This window comes from Chenopodium album, chromosome 1 (assembly GCF_948465745.1).
Source record: "Chenopodium album chromosome 1, dcCheAlbu1.1, whole genome shotgun sequence".
Lineage (NCBI taxonomy): Eukaryota > Viridiplantae > Streptophyta > Magnoliopsida > Caryophyllales > Amaranthaceae > Chenopodium > Chenopodium album.
This window is the reverse complement of record NC_137834.1, coordinates 8,311,702-8,337,668: the sequence shown is the minus strand read 5'-3', so window position 1 is coordinate 8,337,668 and position 25,967 is coordinate 8,311,702. Positions and strand designations below refer to the sequence as shown.

Genomic DNA, 25,967 nt, shown 5'->3' with positions numbered 1-25,967 from the left:
CTCACCAAACCCCAACAGCCAATGGCTGGCGTTGGGCGCTAGAACTGTTTTTTTAACGCGTTTTCTAAAATCAGATATATTTTGCCATACAGGAGGATAAAATCATATATTTTCCTCAAAAATGCTCTTTGTTTTTAATTAAAACTCTGAAAAGTCAATTTATCAATGCTAATTGAATTAGGAATGAAAAGAACCTTCTAGAAAAATCTAGAAGACTAAAACCATTCCTAATTGCATTAGAAATGACAAATCATATTAGGCCCTCTTCTAGATCATTGGGCCGCATTTAAGGCTCAAATCGGGCCCAGTTTAGTAAATTGGCCACAACTTCCTCAATATTCATCAGAATTGGGCTTATAATATATCGTTGGAAAGGTCTTTTCAATCCCCATCCAACTAAACTACTATTTAACCCATTTCATGGACCAAACCAACTGGATTGAATGTTTTCTTAAAATAGGTTTTCAAAAACAGAGAAAAGAGAAAAGAAATAGAAACTGTCCGCAACACTAAACTTTCCACACTTTCACTTCATTCGATTATGATTCGACGCGAAAGGTACTCATCACTGGGTTTGGTTTCGGGGAGACACAAATGGCTGTCTACAGGGGCCATACTATGTCATTAGTAGATTATGCATGTTAGATTTTATTTATGTTGTTTGATGATGCGCTAGAGTTCACTAAATAATCATAACATAATAAATCTAGGTCCCGGTAATATTGAGGTTGCTTTTCCAATTAAAAACCCGATGAAACCTTTGATATTTATGGCAGTCATGCCTCAGTTGGGTGCCATACTATATCTTAGGGGAGTGGGGGTAAAACACGTTTTACACTTTTAATTGGTTATACTCAACAAGGTTACCTAAAGAGTTTAGAAACTTGAAGCTAAGAGTAATAATTAAACATGTGCTGGGTAATTATTCAACCAAGAATTACAAAGAGTTGTAATCAGTAAAGAGTTTACTCACCTTGAAAATGCAATACTTGATGGTAGGGCCTCAATCCGGTCAATTATTGCACAAATAAAGGATCTTGGAATCATTCTATTCAATAGGGATCAATTAAAGATTGAATGAATATTTTAAAGTTACCAGTTTTATAATCGCTTGTGGTACTTTAAAAATTTATTAAGCATAATTATTGAACTTTGCCTCGTTTGTTTTTGTTTGTAGATGAATAACTTATACGACGACACAGTTTTACCAATGAAACTTAACTTAAGGCTGAATCTCAGATACTTCAGGGAATGGGAAAATGAGTTGAGAAAAGTTCTCACAAGCCATGGGCTTGAATCTCGTTTATATATTCCTGTTGAGAGCAAGTATACAGAAAAATATTAAGCTGAAAGGCATGCTGTAATTGTTTCAGATGCAGAGAAAATCAGCGGGCTCATTTTAGAATCTATTCCAATTTGTTGGAAAAGGAGATTCAGGCACTATGAGCTAACCAACTTGTACAAATGTCTTCGTGCTATCTGTCGAGGTGGCATTGGGGCATTAAGAAGTGGAGGCTACAAAGATCATAATGTAAGAGAGGTCGTTAACTCGATCCCTCAGATTTACTATTCCTGGACTGACAACGTCAGGTATGAGGCTTACAATGTTCATTGTAAGATAATGGCTAAAAGACTCATGCCTGGTCAGTCAGTAAGGGCCCATGTCAGGGAACAGATTGAAATGTTCAATCAGATGGATGTCCTTGGGAAACTGATCGATGATGACTCTGCTCATGATATTATCTTGTTCTCACTCCATGATGGTTTTGACATTGTCAAGCTCACTCATAATGATGAGGGATCGTCGATTACATTGATCAAGCTTTTGCTTAACCATGCTGAGGAGTTTCTGAAAAGGAGAGGAAGCGAATGCTTCTTTTGCGGTAGTTGGCCATGCCATACACCAGGGTGTCCCCACTATATACCAGTGAAAATAGAAGGTAAAGAGTTACTTGATGTTTTCGTTGTAGAAATTAATCTTACTTCATCTTCCACTTGGGTATTTGATACCGGCTGTGGTGCTCATATCGTTAATAACGTGCAGGGCTTGAAAGAAAGTAAGAAGTTAGCAAAAGGGGAAGTGACGCTTCGAGTAGGAAATGGAGAAAAAGTTGCTGCACTTGCTATTGGAAGTTATCATTTAAGACTTCCCTCTAGACTTGTTTTGGTGCTTAATAACTGTTATTATATACCAACAATTACTAAAAACATTATTTCAGTTCCTGTTTTAGATTATGAAGGATTTTCATTTGAAATAAGAGACATATTGTAGGGAATAGTTTCAAGCCTTTAAAATCCCACTAGCTTGAACCCCACTGTATCATACACTAAAGTACGGTGGGGTCCAAAAGGGAAGAAGATAGAGCAAAAGAGTCGCCAACAAGTTTTTAAGGAACTTGTAAATCATCACATGGTGAGGGTTACACCCCTTAACGATCCAAGAGATCGTCAACTCCATAAGGTCATGAACCAAATAAGGGTTCGGGGATGAAGGTACAAATCCAACCTAAAAGAGATTGAACCTGCCCTAATAATAGGCCTCTACTTTATTCTGCTCGTATTCATGTGCGCTTTTTAATTAACATACAATCAATAGGATTAACCCTAAACCTGTTTAATCTATGTTGGTTGAATATTAATGCACAAATAAACTATTATTGGCGATCACTTGAATTATAATCACAATTAATCCTAACAAGATTATTAATTATCTGATTAAGCGTGATTACAAGTACCAATTCCCTTTAAACATGCAACAAAGGTGATCAAGCAATAAAGAATAAATAATGTATCAAGCAACATAATCAATAATAATCATGAAGAATAATAATAATAATCATAATCATCATAAATAAAATAATCATCATCAAAATAATAATAAATTATAACAATTATAATCATAATCATGTTCATGTTAATATTAAAGCATAATAAAAATAGCAAGATCCTAGGCATGATACTAACAAGATTAATAACAAACCCTAGCATGTCACTAAACAATAAAAATCAAATCTTTAGCCCTAACATGATACTAACTATCATAAATATTAGGAAGAGAATAAAAGGCATCATAGCAATCATATTTGATATTAAAATTAACCTAGACATGATACTAGGAATATCATAATAACAATATAAACATGATTTCTACATCATAAATCAATTAAAGTACTTACTTTGATGCCTCGTACCTCTTTCTAATAACAAAATACACACGTTAGTAACTTCAAGGAAAATAATAATCAAAACAATTAAATTAAATAATTGAAATAGATTTGGGACCAAACCCTCAGAAATTAAAACCTTTCACGTCTAGGGCGAAGGCAACTTCGAATATGGCTAGGTGTTTCTAGATCTTGCGAATGCGGAATTTTGTATTAAAAAACAAGAAAGAATTAAAGAAAAGAAAAGAAGAGAATGCCAATGAATTAATATTATTGAAAATTGATGAATGAATGAATGAAAAGAATTGAAAGGAATTGATGAATAATTGATGCTTCTTGATGAATGATGAAGATAGTTGGTGATTGAAAAAGGGGAGATATGACCTCTATTTAAAGGAAAAAAGAGGGTCGAAGAATTAAGAAAAGAATCCAAATTCGAATCGAAATAAAACTCGTAGACAGCAGTTTTTGCGGATTTTGTTTTTATCATATCTTTTGATCCAGGAATCGGAATAAGATGAATAAGATGTCGTTGGAAAGATCTTGAAGTCTACTTTCTAACCCAATTAGAATCAGATTAAAATATGTTTTAGAATAAAAGATATGAACGAAATAGTGAGACGGTGTCAGTTTTGGATAGAGTTTGATATCTTATTCATATCTTTTCCGTTATAGCTCGGAACTATTATTATAATATATCATTGGAAAGATAATTTCAAGATCTATCCAACCATATAGAATTAGGACTATCTTTGAACATGTTTAAATCCAAATAGAATTAGGACTTTAAAAAAGGAAAGTTTTATAAAAAAAAGGAAAGTTTAAATTTAAATCAAATTCCTTAATCTTATCTTTTCAAAAAATGATAATTAAGATATTTTAGAAACTTATAGAAGATTCTAATCAATCCTAATTAGTTTAGGAATAGGATTAAACCTTTGGACCCTCCTCATGATCATTGGGTCGTAGGTAAAATCCGGTTTGGGCCCAGTTTAGTATTTTGGCCATAACTTTCTAATTATCCATCGGAATTGGGCTTATAATATATCGTTGGAAAGGTCTTTTCAAGCCCCATCCAACTACATCATTATTGGACCCTTATCATGGACCAAACTAAACTGGAATGGACGTTTTCATAAAATATAGTGGGTTTTCGAAAACCGAAAGAAAGAATTTTAACAAAAACTAACCGCAACACTAGACTTTTCACACTTTCACCTCATTCGATTATGGTTTGACGTGAAAGGTATTCATCACTGGGTTTGGTTTTGGGGAGACACAAATGGGTGTCTACACATATGTTGTTTTATTTCGAAAGAAAATATGTTATATGCTAACGCAAAATTAATTAATGGTTTGTATGTCTTAGAATATACAACTCATGTCTACAATACTGATCATAAAAAACAGAAAGCAGATGGTTCAAACCCTACTTACCTATGGCATTGTAGGCTTGGTCACATCAACCAAAAGCGCATCCAGAAATTACACAAGGATGGACTTCTGTCTTCATTTGATTATGAATCATTTGAAAATTGTGAGTCATGCTTGCTTGGGAAAATGACTAAGTCACCCTTCACGGGTATAGGTGAAAGAGCTAGTGACCTTTTGGGACTCATACATACGGATGTGTGTGGACCAATAAGTTCAAAAGCAAGGGGTGGGTTTAACTACTTCATTACTTTTACTGATGATTTAAGTAGATATGGTTATGTTTACTTAATGAAGAACAAATCGGAATCCTTTGAAAAGTTCAAAGAATTCCAGAATGAGGTACAAAACCAACTTGGGAAAACGATTAAAGCATTACGATCTGATCATGGTGGTGAATATTTGACACAAGAATTTGATGAACATCTGATTAAATGTGGAATACTTTCACAGTTGACTCCTCCAGGAACACCACAGTTGAATGGTGAGTCAGAAAAGAGGAACATGACTTTACTTGATATGGTGAGGTCCATGATGAGCTTTACTGATCTTCAAATATCATTTTGGGGATATGCATTAGAAGCAGCTGCTAGAATACTAAACAGAAGCCCATCCAAAGCAGTTGAAAAGACTTTATATGAGATGTGGAATGGAAGAGCTCAAAAGTTGTCTTTTCTCAAGATTTGGGGATGTGAATCCTATGTAAAACGTTTACAAGGTGATAAACTACAATCTAAATAAGACAAATGTTTCTTTGTGGGCTATCCAAAAGAAACAAAAGGGTATTACTTCTACAATCGCAAAGATAACAAAGTGTTTGTTGCTCGCGATGGTGTCTTTCTAGAAAAGGAATTCCTGTCTAGAAAGCCAAGTGGAAGTAAAGTGGTTCTCGAAGAAATTCGAGACGAGCAACAAATGGATGTGGATAACACCACATCAGAGGCGAGGGCGCATGAGTCGATTAAACATGCATCAGAGCGAGCTAATTCGACTAGCGAGACTCCTATCGTCCCACTTGAACCTAGTTCATGCGAAAATCTTCTAGGAGTTGGAGAGAATATTTCTATTGTTGCTCCTACCCCATGTAGGTCTGCCAGAATCGAAAACAAACAGTTTGTTGAGGTTCTGATAACTGAGGATTCTGAAATCTTCTTATTGGAGAATGAAGAACCTACAACCTACAAGCAAGCTTTGGCGAGCCCCAACTCAGATACATGGCTTGATGCCATGAAGTCCGAAATAGAATCAATGTCTGAAAAATGAAGTGTGGACCCTAGTTGACTTGCCTGCTATCGTCCCACTTGAACCTAGTTCATGCGAAAATCTTCAAGGAGTTGGAGAGGATATTTCTATTATTGCTCCTACCCCACGTAGGTCTGCCAGAATCGAAAACAAACAGTTTGTTGAGGTTCTGATAACTGAGGATTCTGAAATCTTCTTATTGGAGAATGAAGAACCTACAACCTACAAGCAAGCTTTGGCGAGCCCCAACTCAGATATATGGCTTGATGCCATGAAGTCCGAAATGGAATCAATGTCTGAAAAATGAAGTGTGGACCCTAGTTGACTTGCCTGATGGGGTAAAACCTATTTGTTGCACATGGGTTTACAAAATTAAAACAGACAAGGATGGAAATGCCTACATCCATAAAGCAAGACTGGTTACGAAAGGATACAGATAGATTCATGGTATTGACTATGATGAAACCTTTTCCCCAGTAGCCATGCTTAAGTCCATTCGGATTCTTCTAGCAATTGCTGCATTTTTCGATTACAAAATTTGGCAGATGGATGTCAAAACCGCCTTCTTGAATGGGTTCTTGACAGAGGAAGTTTACATGACACAACCTGAGGGTTTTGAAGATCCAAAAAATCCTAGAAAGGTATGCAAACTTCAGAAATCCATTTATGGATTGAAGCAAGCATCCAGGAGTTGGAATCTTCGTTTTGATGAAGCAATCAAACAATTTGATTTTCTCAAAAGTGAAGAGGAACCTTATGTATACAAGAAGTCTAGTGGGAGCAGTGTAGTTTTCCTAGTCTTGTATGTAGATGACATACTGTTCATGGGAAATGACATACCAATGCTTGAGTCAATCAAGGAATGATTGAAGAGTTGTTTTTCCATGAAGGACTTGGGTAACGCCGAGTACATTTTGGGAATCAAGATCCATCGAGACAAGTCTCGAAGGATGATTGGACTAAGTCAAGTGACTTATATTGATAAGGTTCTTGACAGGTTTAAGATGACAAACTCCAAGAGAGGATTTCTCTACATGTCTCATGGCATTACGCTCAGTAAATCTCAATGTCCGATTATGCCGGATGAGATGAGACGTATGGCTATCACTTCTTATGCTTCTGCAATAGGATCGATAATGTATGCCATGATTTGTACGAGGTCGGATGTTGCATTTTCTCTAAGCATGTGTAGCAGGTTTCAGGCAAATCCAGGTGATGCACACTTGACAGCTTCCAAGAACATCCTTAAGTACTTGAGAAGGACAAAAGGAATGTTTCTAGTTTATGGTGGCGAAGATGAATTGGTTGTCAAAGGTTATACGGATGCGAGTTTCCAAATAGACAGGGATGAGTCTGGGTACATTTTATGTCTGAATGGAGGAGTAGTGAGCTGGAAGAATTCTGTAGACACCTAAAAATGTCTCCCCAAAACCAAGCCCGATGATAAATAACCTCTAACCGCCGCTATTGGTCGGGTTTAGTATTTAATCCCGAGAGTGCTTAAAAAAATCGTATTTTATTAAATTCATATTTTTGAAAGGTCTATGGATGAGTCTTGGTGTTTGGTAAAAGCATAGTTTTAATTTTAGCCCAAACTTGTTAATTAATTTTAAGCCCAAACCTTTTTATTTTATTATTATTTTTGGCCCAAATATTTTATTTATTTTTATTTTATTATTTTAGCCCGAATAATAAAAGTCAGAAAAAAGACCGAAATTATCAATCGGCACTTAAAAAGCCGAAAGAAATTAGGGTTAAAAATGAATTTAGTCGGAAAATGGACTGGAACTGACCGTGTCACGGTCAAGCTTGACCGTGTCACGGGAACTCTTCCCGTCTGACGGTGGGACTTCCCGTGACACGGGAGGTCTGCCGTGACACGGGGAGTTCCGTGTCCTTTCCGCGTAAACCCTTAACGCGTTTTCCGTTCCGTTTTCTGAAAATTTCCCGCGTCACTCCAAAACTGACCGTGTCACGGGAACTTGTACCGTCTGACGGTACAGTCTAACCGTGTCACGGTACAGTCTGACCGTGTCACGGGATACTTTCTTAGGGTTTTTATCATTTTAGGGTTCCGTGTGCTCCCTCAGCACATTTCCCTATAAATACCCCCTCATTTCTGATGAACGGGGCGACGAGAATTCGATTATTATTATTTTTTCTCTCTTCTATGTTCTTAACCTAAACACTAGCCTACCCTTTTCACTTCAAAATTCCTTCTTCAAGCACTCAAAGGAGTCCATATTTTAATCGAGGTTCTGTCCTTAAACCAAGGCGTGAAAGGTAGAATCGTTTGAGGGTTTGGCCCCAAAATCAACCTTATTTTATTTAATTTAATTTAATTGTTGTTTTATTATTTCCTTGAAGTTACTAACTCGTTTATTATTTTGTAGTTACAAACAAACAGATTCAAAGTAAGGATCATGCTCTTTTTATTATTGTTATTTTTCTAACGATTTTTTATGTTGTTAGAATTATGATTAAATTGGTTTTTGTATTAATATTGATTCTATTATTTATTTTGATCACCATATTGCATGTTAAAGGGAATATGTAATTGAAAATCACGCCTTATAAGATAATTTGGACAACCGGTTTAGGTTCCTTTTTAATCTTATTGTTAATTGAAGTGATCACCAAATTTTTAGAATTATGTGTGCATTAATTTTGAACCAATTTAGTTAAATAATAGTTTGGAGCGAATTGAATTATTGTTTGTATGCCTTTGAGATCACAGGAATGCTTTTCACTATAAGAATCGAGTAGAGGCCAATACGGGCGAATGTGACTCCATGACTCACTTCGTACCATCATCCCCGATCCTCCTTTCGTGGTTCCGAACCATATGGAGTTAATAATCTCATGGATTATGAATGGGGTGTAACCTTCACGGGTCAATCGTTGTTGCCTATCGTTGTCCCTTATCGTGGTTGCCTTTTTATGATCCGTGAACGGTTTACAAGTTCCTTAAATACTTGTTGGCGGCTCCCTACTTTATTTGTCCCTAATCTTAATGTCAATTCCCACTTCCTATGAGTGCCAAGCATATTCACAACATGCTTTTTAACGTAGGTGCACTTCGAGCGACGCCTACAATTTGGCGACTCCACTGGGGAGGATTCTTAATTATTTATCGATTTGAGTGATCGGTATTTAATTAAGATGAGTGGATGAGACTTAAAAGATTCTTGAAAAAATATTCCTGTTATTAATTTGACATTTTTGCATCTGCATAGACGTTTTAACGTCGCATTCAGGTCTGTCCCGTAGGAAAAATTGGATAACTTGATTGCGCGCAAAAGCAAACAGGGCACCAGTCAGATTTTCTGACTGCCGTGTCACGGCAGTCCTAAAATCCGTCCGGTGGCTTATTTTCTTTTCTCACAGTCGACTTCCTTCGATTTTTCTGAAAAAACGTATGTGTTCTACATGCGTCTTAGCCCCGGGGAATTTAAGCTCTATCAACCCAAAAACGCTCATGGCAATAAGGGTTCATCCGAGTCATTAAATCCACCCAAACCATGGAGTCGAGTTCGATTTCATCACGAACTCGCGGAGCCGCCCGTTGGCATACACCCTCAAGGGAGGCTGCCTTGCTAACGCGTCCAAACTCTTAACCATGGTACCCTTTTGACGCCCAAAGCCGTACCAATAGTTGAACATAGACCTTGACTTTAGGTTGCGAACTTTTTTTACATCATCGTGCCTAAATGCTATGTGTTTGTTCGGTGCTAACCCTAATGTGTTTGCTTTTTTGTTTGACCCATGACCGAGGGTTTTTATTCTCACATAGTAATTAGTACGGACTTAAAATCGATTAAAATATGAAAAAAATTACAAAACTGACCTGGAACTGCGCACCGTGTCACGGCATTTTCTGCCGTGTCACGGTGAACAGTGTCGTGACACGGTAAAGGCTACCTTCTGACGGTAGGCTTAACCGTGTCACGCCAGTCTGCACCGTGACACGGTGCCCAGGAAAGTGTCCCGTCAGTCTTTTTTCTCGATTTTTGTGTTCAGTATTGAGTCGTGTCTAGTTATACGGTCAAAACACGCGTCTATAACCTCACCTAATCACTTACATGTTATGTCCACACACTTTTCTTTTTTTAGTCGTGCACCACTTTTGACCGTATTTTAGGGAAGTCTCGTTTTTGTGTCTTTTTTTTTCGGAGTAAGTCGGATGGTATCCTCCCATGTTTTTCTTTTTTTTTTTATAATAAAAAAAAACAATAAGTAGAACTTCAAATTTTTTTTTTCTTTTTCTTTTTTTAATCCGGATAGGTTAAGGTTAAGTGTGGTCATTAAAGGTGTATTTGTTTCGGTGTCACAACGCTTGGGCAAGAAGCAAGGGTAGATTAATCCGGATACCTCAACAACCTCTCGTACCAAAGAGGCGTACAAGGAAACCACTTCAGTCATCTCCACAAGATCCGTCTCCAGTCTACTTTCAACCAATGGCCACTAAGGAAGACATCGAGAACCTCAACAGGACAATCGAAAGGTTGTCTGACATGATGCAGACACTCACTACTAGAGTCAGCACTGTAGAGCAAGACAAGCAAAACAGTGTTACTGCTGCTGCGATGGACAAGATCAAGGAACAGATGAGTAAGATTTCAGAAGAGTTCACTTATGTGGAACAGCCTGTCACTTCCTCGTCCATAAGAGAGAAACTCCCTGAAAAGTTTTCCACTGCTGATATTCCCAAATTCAAGCCTACTGATAACCCGCTGTTCCATTTGAAGGCTTTTTCTGCAACTATGGCTCTTAAGGGAGTAGATGTGACACTCTTCCCTACGGTGTTTCCTCTTTCCTTAGAGCATGCCTGTCAACAGTGGTTCTATTCTCTAGAATCCAAGCATGTCGCGACCTGGGAAGATGTTGCTGAAAAATTTATGAACCGATACAAGTGCAACATTCAGGCCAAGACTTCTGAACGTGAACTCTCCATTCTCAAACAGAAAGAGAATGAAGGCTTCACTACTTACCTAAGCAGGTGGAGAGAAACAGCTGCGCTCCTGGTAGACCCTCCCAAGGAGAAGGAAATGGTTCGCTTGTTCATTGCCAAGCTGACGCATAAATACAAGCAACACTTGAAGTTTCTACCTTTAAGTACCTTTGAAGCTGTATACGATATTGGAATCAATATCGAAGATGAACTGATGAAGTCTGTTGGTAGCAACAATAACAACAGCACTTGGAAAAACAAGAAGAACGACACTCCTTCTTCTTCGTCTTCTAAGCCCAATAATGCTACTAACAATATCAACATCAATGATGTGCTGGCCCTTAATGCTCCTACTCAAAGATTTCAAAGGCAAAGGAGGATTTATACGCCTTTGGGAATGACTTATGATGCTGCTTATGACCGTCTTCATGGTAAGGGACTGATTATGCCAATTGGACCATTCCCAGAACCTCGACCTGAAAATAGGACCGCCAACTATGACCCCAATGCTTATTGCAAGTATCATCAAGGCAAGGGTCATAACACTGAGAAGTGTTGGAGGCTGAAAGACGCAATCCAAGATCTCATAGATGCTAACCAACTTCCTGTCCCTCCAGGGGGCAAGAAGCCTAACATTCAAATAGGTCCTCTTTCTAATGCTTTGGCTATCATGGGAGATGAAGTCTCCTTTGATCCGTCAATACTCATTCAACCTGTGAATGAACCTCTGCCAGATGTTGTATTTATCTCAAGCACTGAAGAAGTGAATGGGATTTGGGATAGTGATGATGAAGATATCTATCTCAAAGATATAGCCTGTTCATCTCTCGGCACCAATGAAGATGTTTGGGGGGACCTTGAGGTCAAGGTTCTCACTAGAAGTGGACGGTTGCAACAACCTAACCCACCTCCACCTCCACCACAATCAAATCCGATAGTTGATCCCATCGACCCTGTGAATAGCGATGTGGTCAAACAGCTACAAAAGACCAAGGTGGAGATGAATGTATGGAAGCTTTTGGCCACTTCCCACGAGCATCGAAAGGCTGTAATGAATGCTCTGGTGAAGATAGGAGTCGATGACGACATGACTCCCCAAGGACTGGTCAACTTCCTCACTACTAAGTTGCCGAGTACTAGCAATCTGATTTCCTTTTCTGATAAGGATCTACCCCCGGAAGGGGACCAACATAATAAGGCCTTACACTTCACTGTGGTGTGTAGGCAGATGAATGTTCCTATGAGCCTAGTTGATAATGGCTCTGCAATCAATGTGTGCCCACTCCGTACTGCAAAGAAGTTGGGTATAAAGAATGAAGAGTTGACTCCCTCCACTCAGGGGATTCGAGCTTACGATAATACTCGCCGTCAAGCCGTGGGTACTATCATACTGAATATAACCACTGGGGCCGTTGAGCGTCGCACCAAATTTCAGGTGGTGGACATTAAGGCCTTTTTCAATCTGCTGTTAGGACGCCCTTGGCTTCATGAGCTAAAGGCGATTCCATCGTCGCTTCACCAGAAAGTGAAAGCTATAGTTGGAGGGGTTCCGATTACCATCGATGCTTCTCCTATGCGCATTCAAGTTATTGATACTCCCATCGTCCATGTTGAACACGACGAGGAAGATGAAGATCTTTGGGGGTTTTCATTAGATGATGTTCTTGCGATCGAAGAAGAGGAAAAGTGCCATCTCGACTTCGATCCTTATTCAAACACCCGTATCAACGCCATTCTAAAGAAGCAAGGTCACTTTCCTGGAATGACCCTTGGGCTTAAGAAGGAAATGGCTAAATCTTGGGGCCATCCTGGTGCAATCAAGAAGGATACTTTCGGCTTAGGATTCGAGCCGACAAAGGAAGATCTGAAACAGGCTTCGTTGAAAATGAAGGCTCGCAACAATGCTCGAATCACAAAGACAGAAATGGTCATGGATCCATATCCGTTGACTCTCAAAGGCCAGTATATCAAAGAAGGGGAAGACTTCCCATGCTATGAATTCCCCAAACCATTTGTCCATGATGGGATCCGTGAACTAGGATTCGAGGTATTTCTCGATTGTGACTTCATCGATGAAGAACTCTCCGCAGTCGAGAAGTCAGCCAGCCTGAACTCTAATGATCTGGGAATTAACCTCCTTTTTGGAATGGAAAAAAATGAATCCAAGCCGGTCTGCAATGATAACTCTGAGCTCATTCAAGCGGTCATAGCAAACAAGGAGTTTGATCCCTCCGAGTTAATCGTTCAAGCTGACAACATTTCAAGGGGATGACGCAAGACATTGAGGATCACTACGCCAAATGGAGAGAAGTTGGAAATAACCGCTGGCGAGGGTCCTATGTTTGATGAGTCTGAATCGTCTGGGTCCGAGTCCGAGTCTGAGTCTAAGTCTGTAGAAGAGTCCTTAGAGTCTGAGGCTGACCCTCTTTCTGCTATAGAGTTCAACCCTAAGTCTCTTGTTGAGCCTTATCCTTCTAGTCCTAATAATTCTGGTGAGGTCGCAGCTGACCTTGCCTCTCTTAATGTATTAGCCAGTGACTTCAATAAGATGAGTACCTTTGCTTACGATGTGTGCCATTCCCCTAGCCCTGATCAATATTGCTTTGCTAATGATAAAAATGACAAAGAAATAATAAAAGCAATGGAAGAACATGAAAATAAAACAGCAGTTATTGAAAATACAGAAACAGTTAACATTTCCAATGATACGACTGTTAAAGAAGTAAAAATGGGATTAACACTAAGTCAAGATGAACGCAAAGAGCTAATTAACTTGCTTAGTGAATTTGTTGATGTATTTGCTTGGTCATACCAAGATATGCCAGGAATTGACAGGGATATAACTTAGCATACGATACCACTCATTCCAGGTATGAAGCCTGTCAAACAAAAGCTGCGCCGAATGAAACCAGATGTGGCTCTCAAAATCAAAGAAGAAATCAGGAAGCAATTGGCCGCAGGTTTCATAAGAGTATCCAAGTATCCGGAATGGATAGCAAATGTGGTCCCAGTTCCAAAGAAGGACGGAAGAGTCAGAATGTGTGTTGATTACAGGGATCTTAATAAAGCAAGCCCAAAAGATGGGTTCCCTCTACCTCACATTGACATTCTTGTCGATAATACAGCAAATCATGCACTCCTGTCATTCATGGATGGTTACGCCGGATATAATCAGGTATTGATGGCCGAAGAAGACATGGAGAAAACCACATTCATCACACAGTGGGGTACATATTGCTATACAGTAATGCCATTCGGGTTGAAAAACGCGGGTGCCACCTACCAAAGAGCAGCTACAACACTCTTACATGACATGATGCACAAAGAGGTGGAGGTCTATGTCGATGATATGATTGTCAAGTCTAAAGATCGCCCAGGCCATATTGTCGCACTTCACAAGTTTTTTGAAAGACTCCGTAAGTAAAACATGAGATTAAATCCAGCAAAATGTGCATTCAGAGTCACGTCCGGCAAATTACTTGGATATGTGATCAGTTCTCGAGGGATTGAAATAGATCCTTCAAAAGTAAAAGCGATCATGGCCATGCCACCACCCAAAAATGAGAAGGAGATTCGAGGCTTCATTGGGAGGTTGCAGTACATAAGTAGGTTCATATCAAAGCTCACAGCGATATGTGAACCTATATTCAAGAAGCTTAAGAAGAATGTCCCAGTTACATGGGATAATGACTGCCAAAAGGCTTTCGACAAAATCAAAGAGTATTTGGCAAACCCACCCGTGCTAGCGCCGACAATACCTGACTTTCCTCTTCGACTCTACCTTACGGTCACAAGAGAAACGATGGGGGCAATGCTAGCACAAGAGATCGAAAGCAAGGAGAATGCAATCTATTACCTGAGCAAGAAACTCCAAGGATATGAGACGCGATACACGCCACTCGAGAAATTGTGTCTCGCACTTGTATGGGCCGCTCAGAAACTGAGACATTACATGCTTACTCATACAGTGCATGTTGTGTCTAAGATGGATCCTCTCAAATACCTGTTCGAGAAAGCAACACTCAACGGCAGATTATCAAGGTGGATAGTCAATCTAGCTCAATTTGACTTGAGATTCGTGCCACAAAAGGCCATTAAAGGTTCTGCAGTTTCTGACTTCTTAGCAGACTTTCCATTAGAAGAAGCTGAAAAAGAAGAAGATGAGTACGATTTCCCTGATGAAGATTTACTCATGACCGAAGACGATAGTTGGACGCTCTATTTCGATGGAGCTTCAAACCAGAAGGGATGTGGCGTGGGAGTCTTGCTCGTATCGCCCAATGAAGAACACATCCCAATTTCCATGAAGCTCGACTTTGATGTCACCAATAATGCCGCAGAATATGAAGCATGCATTTTGGGATTAGAAACAGCTGTCGCCTTGGGAATCAAGAAACTCAGAATCTATGGTGACTCCTCACTAATCATTAACCAAATCTCTAAGAGATGGAAAGTGAGGAGTGAAAGTCTCGCTACGTATCAAGCTCATCTGGAAACTCTCACGGAGCAAGTAGATGAAGTGGAATATACGTATTTGCCAAGAGAAGAAAACCAGTTCGCCGACGCACTAGCTAAGTTAGCATCAATGGTGCGAATTCCAGCTGACACGATCAGAATGCCACTGACCATAGAGAGAAGATATGAACCAGCTTATGTTCATGCACTTGATGATGAACAAGAAGAAGATGAAGAACCATGGTATACAGACATCCTTAATCATGTGACAAGAGCAGAGTATCCTCCTAATACTGATAAAAGGGCATGACGTGCTTTGAGGCTCCTGGCCTCACAGTATGTGCTCATCAGGGGAGAACTCCACAAGAGAACCGCAACAGGAAGGAATCTCTTATGTGTAGCTAAAAAAGAAGCACATAAAACCATGGAAAACCTTCATGCTGGTATATGTGGAACTCACATGAATGCAAAGATGTTAGTCCAAAAGATTCAACGACAAGGTTACTATTGGACTACTATGGAGCGAGATTGTCACGAGTACGTCAAGAAATGTATGAAGTGCCAAATCTATGCAAACTTACAACATGTTCCACCTTCACTTCTCTACACGTATACTTCTCCATGGCCTTTCTCCACTTGGGGCATCGACATCATTGGAAAAATCACGCCACCAGGACAAGGGGGGCATGAATTCATTCTCGTAGCAATCGATTACTTCACCAAATGGGTTGAGGCAGCCTCATATGCCAAGCTGACGGCAAAACATGTAGCTCAATTCATTGAGAAAAATATTATATGCCGCTATGGGGTACCACATGAGATGATCAGTGACAATGGAACACATTTCCAAGCCGAATGCGCGGAATTGTTGCAGAAATATCACATCAAACATCATCGATCATCACCTTACAGACCACAAACGAACGGAGCAGTCGAATCGGCCAACAAAAACGTGAAGACCATCATCGAAAAGATGACGGAAAATTATAAAGATTGGCCAAGTAAGCTACATTTCGCCCTTTGGGGTTATCGAACCTTTGTCCGTACATCGACAGGGGCTACCCCCTTCTCCTTGGTCTATGGCGTCAAAGCTGTACAACCAATCGAGCTCGAGATACCTTCTCTCCGAATCGCATTGGAAAGCCAACTAGAGGAAGTCGACTGGATTAGAGCAAGATACGACGAACTGGTCTTGCTTGATGAAAAACGCTTGGCAGCTTTGCATCACGTCTAAAACTACCAACAGCGTATGGCACGACATTTTAATAAAAAATTCAAGACCAGGAACATCAAAGAGGGTGACCTAGTGCTTAAGGCCCTCCGCAAAAATGTGTTAGATCCAAGAGGAAAATTCAGACCGAACTGGTCAGGCCCGTACATTGTTAAAGCCATCCTGTCTGGCGGAGCGGCACAATTGGTAGACATGGACGGTAACGGCTTCCATAATTTAACCAACTTGGATCAACTCAAAAAATTCTACGCCTAGTCGCATGGGTTCATGACCCAATAGAGCTACGTCTGGCCTGATTCCTTTTTAGGATACGTAGGCAACCCCTCAAGGGGGCCCGGCCACTTTAAAATAAAAAAATGCTCCCTCTATTGATTTAATATGTGCCCGGTTCAACATTGCGTCACGGCAAAAAAAAAAAAAAAAAAAAAAAAAGTAAATATCCCTCGACACGGGAGATATTCCCGTCTGACGGGAGGAAATCCCGTGTCACGGCAAACTCTGAACGGCAATTTTAACCGTTCCATGCCACGTCACCTTGTCTGCCAAAAAAAAAAATGCCGTGACGCGGGAATTTTAACCGTGTCACGGGACCCTCTGACCGTGACACGACAGATTTTTAGTTTCCCGTATTATTTATTGGCACATTCGTTGCGAATTTCCTGTTCGAATTTTCGTTTTCGTTCTTCCATTGCGTCCGACTCCTTGACTCGGATAATATATAAAAGTCATTGTAATTTTTATTGTAAGAAATAAATGCGCTATTATAATTAAAATAAATGCGACTACAATATTGGCATCATATGCCTTATTTTAAATAAAAATTATAAATAATAATATGCAAAGCACTATTGATCTAATCTCTCTTCTCTTTAGGAACATCCTTCTCTTGTTCAATTAGGTCGGCCTTCACCATTAGTGTGTCTTTTGTAGCCCGAACCGTCACACCCCTAGTCGAACTTTCGCCCCTTTCACCTTTCTTGAACTTTTTCGGTTGTTTCTCCCTATACACCATCTTTTCTTTACCCTTTCCTTTCACATAGGTCTTTTTTCTTGGCATCTTAGGAGTCTTAAACTCAATTCCTTGTGTTCTCGGACCTAGGCGATCTTTAAGAGGAGCTTTCTTCTCTCCAAGACGACTCTTTACATCAGACTTGCGCGATCCGAATCGTTCCCTCCTACTTCTAGGATTCAACCACGCCTTGTATGCACTAGATAATGGAGGAGGAGCTTGGTCCCTGGCAGAAACGGTCCACAAAGGTCTTCCAATCCAATAAGCCTCGTACTTGTGAACGTTACTTTCATGCAACGATACTTCACGAGGACTATCGTTATAGCGTGGAATTACTTGTTCAAGTCCATACTGCCGCATTAGTCGAGAGGGGCAGTAAAAAGTCAGTTTGGAGATACTAGGAACACGGCAATATGGAGTTTCATTCATGCCAACCATCCTAGTAAGCCTCCACCAAGGCACCACCCAACGAATGGAAAATTCTCTCTTTGCAAAGAAATTTTTCCAATCGTCATACGACATGTTCGCAGAATAATTCTTCTTCCTACGGACTAAGTCGTTAGGGCCATATTTTTCAATATCGTCGGGGGCTTCAAATAATTTCAAACGCTCCATCAACCAAATCTGCAAAAAAAAAAAAAAAAAAAAAAAAAAAAAAAAAAAAAAAAAAAAAACTGCAGAGTCCCGTGACACGGCAGTTTTGACCGTGTCACGGCAGACTTTAACCGTGACACGGTGACTGTTTTGTGTCACGGGGGCTATTTTGAGCGTATTTTTACCTGTAATAGTACCAGAGAGCCCTTCCTGATGGCTTTCCGGTCAGATTTTGCCTCGTCAAGGCCACGAAATGTTTCTCCAAGGCACGTTGGCATAGGAGATCTTCCGGATTCTACATGCTCAAGCACAGACGCTAGACAAGCATGTCCTACCCTACCGTTTGCAAATAGTAGCTTGCTAAACATGCAAAAAATATATGCCCTTCTACGATACACATGATAGGACTCAGAGATAGGGCGATTAAAATATAAGTTAGCAAGTTTTTCTAAGTCTACTTCATTACCACAAACAATCCTATTTAAATCAGGATCTGTTAGATTCAGATGGCGTTCAAAGTCTTGGTAATAATATTCACGTAAGGTAGGCATGGCTATAAGCTAGATTCCTAGCAGGAAATCCAAATATCGCACCAAATTCCTCCGGCAGAGGACAGATTTCATCATAATCAAATTTGAAACAGTGCGTTATTGGACTCCAATAATCTAATGCTGCCCTAAGAAAATCATGTTCAATAGCTACATGTCGCAGGGCTAGCAAACCCCTGACATGAAATAGTTCTAACTCTCTTTTTTCAGCATTGGTCAAAGAATAAGACCAGTCGCGCAATGTATTATCAAAATTCTGAGACATGATTATTGAAATATGAAATTCTAAATTATTTTGTGTTTCGTAATTATGCATATCATGAATAATCTGGTCTTATTTTATAGCAAAAGCGCTCGGAACTGCCCAGAATTTACATTTTCGCACGCGTGAAACAAACCGCTGAATAATACGCTTCCCGTGACACGGGAAATTCCACCGTGTCACGGGAACCTTTGCCGTGACACGACAGGTTTTGCCGTGACACAGTGAACAGTGTCGTGTCACGGCACTTTACGCGCCTGCTTTTTTCATCTTTTCCGTATCTATCCGGATTTTTTATATTTTCTTATCTTTAACGTTTATTTTCTTTTGTCTTTTCTGAGAGTTTTATTTCTAATAAAATTCCCACCTTTTTTATCTTTATTTTAAAATTTTATTCGTCTTTTCCGAGAGTTTTATTTCTAATAAAATTCTCACCTTTTTTTATCTTTATTTTAAAATTTCATTTCCGAGAGTTTTATTTCTAATAAAATTCTCACCTTTTTATTTTTATTTTTGTTTTGTTTTTTTTACGAAGATTTTTTCATCATTTTATTACTTTTCTTTTGGGGAAATTTTATTTTAAGTATTTTTTTTATTTCTTTTCTTTTGGGGAAGGTCGGTACCCTCCATTACTCCACTTATATTCTTCGTCGCGTCATTAATAAGTACACAATCACACACAAAGGGTCTCAAACACACACTAACACACGTAATAATAGATGTATAAACTGTAAATAATGTACAAGGAGTCGTAATATATAAGTATGTCAAGCATGTACAAAGAGTCATAATACAAAACCCTCGGTCAGAAATCTCTAGAATCAGAATCAGTCGCGTCTCCACCCTGTGCATGTGGTTCGCCCTAGGTATATGGGAACGGAGAACCAAAGAGTCCTTCGACCATCCGAGTATGGGGAGTAGCGTCCCTACTAGTCCCCGTAGGCCTAGTAGTAGCCAAGCTCAAAGCAGGACCCGTCCAGCCGGAGAATGGAGTAGACTGGCCCAAAGATACTGGAATCGTCGGCGAAGGCATCGTCCCATACAACGGAACCGAGAACAAGCCCGACAGTGGTAGAGGAAGCCCGGATAATGGGCCGAGAAAGAACCAGGATCCAAGGGAGACCTAAACTCAGGAACTGGAGGCTGTGAAAATGACGGACGCTGAGAAGACAGACCTTGCTGCCACTGAGCCTCCTAGAACGGCTGAGTAGTCTGAGACTCTCGCTGAGAACGCCGGTGAACCTCGGAAGATCGTCTACCACGACCAAGCTCCTCCTCGTCCGAGCCTCTGGGCCTCGAGCGCGAGCGGGACCTCCGTTGCTCCTGAAAAACACAAAATCAAAAGGTGTCAAGGATGTAAGATAAAACAAATGGTAGAAATGAAAAAATAATAAGTGATACCTCAAGGACGTCGCTAGAGCTCCGACAACTTGCACCACGCCGAAGCTTGATGATGCAATACTTCAGCGCGTCCACCAGCTTCATGATTCCCATCACCTCCGGGCAGTTAGGCTGAGGATAAAACAAAGAAAAATCAGTAATAAGCAGCATTAAAAGAGTGGGTAATGCGTCGAAGAAAACTCACCGGCTCAAAAACCTCGGGAACTGACTCCTTCGCCTGTCTATAACCCTCCGGCGCGTCAGCAATATGGTCCTCTGTGATACCGATCGGCCCAGGGTAGCGGACAGACTGAGGAGGAATCTGAATCCTCCCCACAGGGTGAATGGTCGTTTGAAAATATGATCGAATAATCAAGGTATTCGACTATTTAAACGCGTAGTCGCTCTCCATATGAACGAGCTCCTGCCATGGAATAGTGTAGCGCTCTCCCCTGTTGATCAACCCTCTGATCAAGCGGGAGTCCAGCATCGACTCTGGCGGGGAAGAAGGCACCACAAAGCGATCGCCGCTATGCTGGCGGACGACTTGCTCCCCTAAATACCAGACGAAGCGCCCAGTACCAACCAAGATGGTACGGTACGCTGAAAGACGTAGGGCCTCAGGTAAGTCAGTCATCCCGACCCAAGGACGGTACTGGACATCGATGGGGACCTGGAAATCAGAAAAAGTTAGGCGTGAACGACAGAAATAACATCAGAAGGAAAGGACATGACTAATCCTTACGCCAACAGAAGAGGTGCCGCGGCGTAGTAGCCCACGAAGCGCCGGAAAAGACTCCACCCGCGACTCTCCTCGGTCGCGCCAGCTGGCCCCGACAGGAAAGTCGTGGACCGCTCCCCGACGTCGGCGAGGAGCCAAGCCTGGGAAGTACTCGTAGAACCATATCTGCAATAAAAGCGATACTTAGTACACAAGTCGAACAAGTCAAAATGAAACAAAAAGGGAAAAGATCATCACCTCTACGACTCTCCACAGGCCGTAAACGGTGACCGGGGACTCGTCATTCAGCTGACGACAGCCATGACGCAAAGACAACAAAAGATCCGCGTACCCAAGACTGGCCCAGCTGTAGGACCCTATCTCGGAGATCCTGGTCAAAGACGGGAGGTAAAAGAGGAGCACACGAGAACTCATGTCGGGTGAAAGGGTCATAGAAATCAGGATCAAAATGAAGATCCGCACCCGCTGCTCGGCCGTCGTATCCTCCATATCGAAGCCACGAGCAAGAACTGAAGCCGACTCCGATCGTCCACTCCTAGGACCACCTCGTGACACCGGTCGAGTCCTGATGTGCTGAACGATCGGACCCAACAAATCAGCTACCTCAGCCGATGTCCAGGATAGATCAGACATCTGGCCTACTGCCCGGTCAGTAAAGCGCAGCCCGCTGATCATGCTTAAGTCTAAGGGGGTCACCGTCATCTCCCCCCAAGAAAAGTGAAACGTGTTGGTAGTATCCCAAAAATACTCAAACAATGCACGAACAACCGTCGCGCCGCAACCCCGGGGGCTGCGAAACCCAATAACCGCCGCGTAGAAATCGACCAAGCCAGACAACTCCCATAGGGCGCTCGTAGCAGGATCCCCCGTAATGACCTGGTGAAGTCGAGGGATCAAATCACTGGCCCCGGAACCATGCTGGCGAAGCATGCCATCGACTATGCCGGAGAGTGCGCGGTGAGAAACGTGGTTTTCACGGCAGAAAACCAACTGGTCTGGGGTCCACGGAGGTGGAACCCACCTACCCCTACTAGTAGAAGTCCGAGGCTCGGACTCCAAGACGTCGTCGTCCACGCCCTCAGGGACAGTGGGAGTGTCCTCCCGAAAAGCCCGACGCCGGCCGCGGGTAGAAAGGTCGCAATCTCGTCGTCTAGGCATGCTATTGTCAAAATCTAAATGTTTAGCATCATTTCCTAAACATTTAATTCAAGTTGCATATTTATAATAAAATCTAAATACTTAGCATCATTTCCTAAGCTATTTAGTTGTTCAAAATCTAAATGTTTAGCATCATTTCCTAAACATTTTAAATTGCAAGATAATAATCTAAATACTTGGCATCATTTCCTGAGTTATTTAGTTGTTTATTGAATTATATGCTAAATTTTTACCTCAAGGCTAAAAATTGGCAAAAATTATAGTATTTAGTTTCTCCATGACAAACTAATACTACAGTTCTCCTAGCCGCATGATACTATGTTCTCCATGACAATATAGTACATATGCAAAATATGAATCATCACATCATTTCATAAAATTCACCATTTCGAAACATGAACATTATTTCACAAAGTAGCACCCAAAAATGGTGATTTGCTCAATTCTCCACCAAATCATGCAATTTTTGTCTCAAATTTCTCACGAACACACATGTACACATATACAAATAAAATCATGGCAAGAATTTCAACATAAAGCTTCAAAATCAAAAACCCCCGAATTGATTTTTTAGGGTTTGTCATGAAATTGTTAATGTGAAGCAAATTCAAAGCAAAAATCAAAGGGAGCTTACATGGATGTTTGTAAAGGGTCGAAAATGAGGAGAAGATCGAGAAATTACAACAAAATTGGTGAAATTCGAACTCCAAAGCTTGAAAATGTGTTCCGGCCACCAGAGCAACTGTCGCGACACGGGCGAGACTAACCGTGTTACGGTCAAGAACAATCGTGTCACGGCAAACCTTCAAGGCTGACGGAGCTCCGGTGAACTGGGCGGCAGTACAGGAACAGAGACAGAAGCAGCAACGAAACAGCAGCAGCGCAGTACAGTAGCCAAACAACCGCAGCAAAGCAAAAAAGGAGAAGAAAAAAAAAAGAGAGAGACTAACCGTGTCACGGTCGCCGTTACCGTGTCACGGCGAGTTTCGAACGACCGGCGGTTAACGTCAGGCGTGGCGCGGCAGCTTTTGGGAAGAGAGAAGCTAAAGTGGTGAATGGTGAAAGCAAGTGTGAAAGCAAGAAGAAATGTAAAATGAAAAAATGGTGCACGCGGATCTAAAGGCAAAAAAGGACAAAAAAGAGCCGTTGTTGACAGATTCAAACAGCGAAAAAGAAAAAAAGAAAAAAAAAAATTTGTGTCCCGTGACATGGGATACTAGTCCCGTCAGACGAGAATCCCTGACCGTGTCACGGGAACCTGCTGACGTGGCGCGGTAAATCTGAGCCTGGTTAGGGAATATTCTTAGCTTTTTAACAGTTTGGCTGACTTTTCGAGTTTATTGGGCGATTATTTTTTGCTACAGTTACGCAGAAAATCCCAACTGATATTTAAGGGGGGGGGCTAAAATTACCATTTTACCCCTGGCAAGCGTCAAAGCCTATTTTTCGGCATTTTAAGCATTTATGGTCGGATAATCGGCTTAAAATTGTGAATCATCTGCGGCCCACGAACCACCATACACTTATCAATTTTCAGCAATCGTCGGCTTTCCTCAGGCTTGGAAAGCGTTATCGGTGGATTTTTCTTCAAGTATAGAAAACCGCCAAGTCGGCTTTCCTCAGGCTTGGAAAGCGTTATCGGTGGATTTTTCTTCAAGTATAGAAAACCGCCAAGTCGGCTTTCCTCGGGCTTGGAAAGCGTTATCGGTGGATTTTTCTTCAAGTATAGAAAACCGCCCAATAAACTAGACATAAATGATTTCTAATAATGGACTAACATGTAAGATTGATTGGATAGCGCAGTTTCATGGGCTATAGGAGCATAGTGAGGCTCGGTCAATCACATGGATATGCATGAATGATGCATGTTCGAACTATAGACCTACTTTGAAGTTCAAGTATAGAGCTTCAGGATATATTAGTGGATTCCTTTGATATGAGTGAAACATTGATTTCATTCAATAGATGTTATGGCTGTGGTACACTCAAACGTCTGCCCGTAACTGGAGATTATAAAGGGTGTTTCCCGGTTATTTTAGAAGTTGAGTGGGAGTCTTGGTTGCCACAAGATTGGATTGAGTCTACCCATTAAATAGGAATGTGTCTTGGCCCCTTGAAGAGGGAGAATTCAGAAAATGCATGGCCGTACTCAAATGCATTACATAGTAATAATTTGTTCTTTGAATCTCACTTAGTTTTCAAGAAAAGATTTGTAGACAAATATGATCACGACATGAGATGCAATCATATTATCAAATAGACACACATTAACTTAAGGAATTTGAATATTGCGCACTTGTCTCAGACAAGTGGGAGATTGAAGGAGTTGTGTCTTCGATAAGTGCAATTACTAGATATATCAAGGATTACTATTATGGAGATAATAAGTTCATTCTCTTGGGGCGTCATCATCTGTTGCTAGACTATGAGAGATGATCTTTGGGCTAGTAAAATAGTCCAAAGCCCGCTAGAATTGATCCTATGAGGTCACACACAAAGGTATTGGGTTAAGCAAGTAAGAGGCCCATCAATGGGCCTTATGAGCATTTAACTAATCATGAATAGGATTGGGCTAGTGTAGTTTGATTAGGATAAGGAATTGGGCTTGGTCATGGACTCTTATTTATGGATGTGATCTATAAGTAAGATCCATGCCTAGGGTTGCAATATAGGAGTCACAATTAACTTACAGTGAATTGTGAATCAAGGCAACCAAATCCCAAAACCCTCATCTCTCTCTCTTACACAGCACCCCTCTCCTCTCCCCTTAGACTTGCGGCCGGCCATCCCTGGCGATGCTCGCGGTGGTTCATAGTGGTTCGTGACTAGTTCGTTGTTCATACTTCTCCGTAGAAAGTCGATTGAAGAGTTCGATCGTGACTAACTAGCATTAATGGAGGTCTTAATCCGTGCCGGAGGAATCACGTTTGAGGTTCTTTGTCTCCCTTGTTCTTGCTCGATTACTAGTGGAATCACACTACAAAGGTATTATTCTTACTCTTTATGTGTTATGCACGAGATCCTTGGTTAGGTGCTATATGAATATGATTCATGATTATTTCCGCTGCGTAGTACCTATAATTCCCTACAATACAGTAATACAGCCACCTGTTATTTGGAGGGGCTATAAATAATCAGGTTTAATCCCATAATCAAGGTAGAATTTATTAATTTCTCTCTTACTTTCTCTCTCTTCTTATCTTCTTATTTTCTTAAACACTTTTTGACTTTGTCATCGGAGTGGTTATCCCCGGATCCACCCCGGGTTAGCTAATCTTCGCTCTTTGTGTAGGTTCTCATCTGGACGATAGGAGCTTCATGTATTTTAGGCTCAGGCTTTTGGATCTCGGAATTGGGTTGTCGGATCCTGACAGAAACAGTGTTTATCAAAAGGAAATGGGAATCAACTACCATCATTCCCTTTGTTGTTGTTTGTTCGACTAATTTTCTCATTCCCTTTACCCTCTCATTTTCCACAAATCCATGCTCGCTCTAAGTTGATTCCCCCCAGTATTTCCATTCCCATTCTTGAGCTGCCACCTCACCACCATAGCACCACCCTCGCTCTTACCTATCCTCACCACCGGAAAATCAGCCACCGCACCCCCGCTCCTCCCCTGACAGTTTCCGCCCCTACCTTACCCGTCGCCGCCCTTCCCCTCGCCCCGCAAATGTGTCCTCTCCCCCGTATAACTTCCCACAACCCCCTGCAAAACCCTAAAAACTCTTCTCCCTCCCTTTAAAAACGTAAGTTGCCTCTCCCACCACCCTTGAAACCCTAGCGCCTGATGGTTTTATGG

The 25,967-nt window shown here is 41.0% G+C and overlaps 1 pseudogene; it reads right to left on the bottom strand.

Moving 5' to 3' along the window:
• LOC145556772 (aspartic proteinase CDR1-like) overlaps positions 1 to 25,967 on the bottom strand; it is a 171,305-nt pseudogene that overhangs the window by 94,011 nt on the left and 51,327 nt on the right.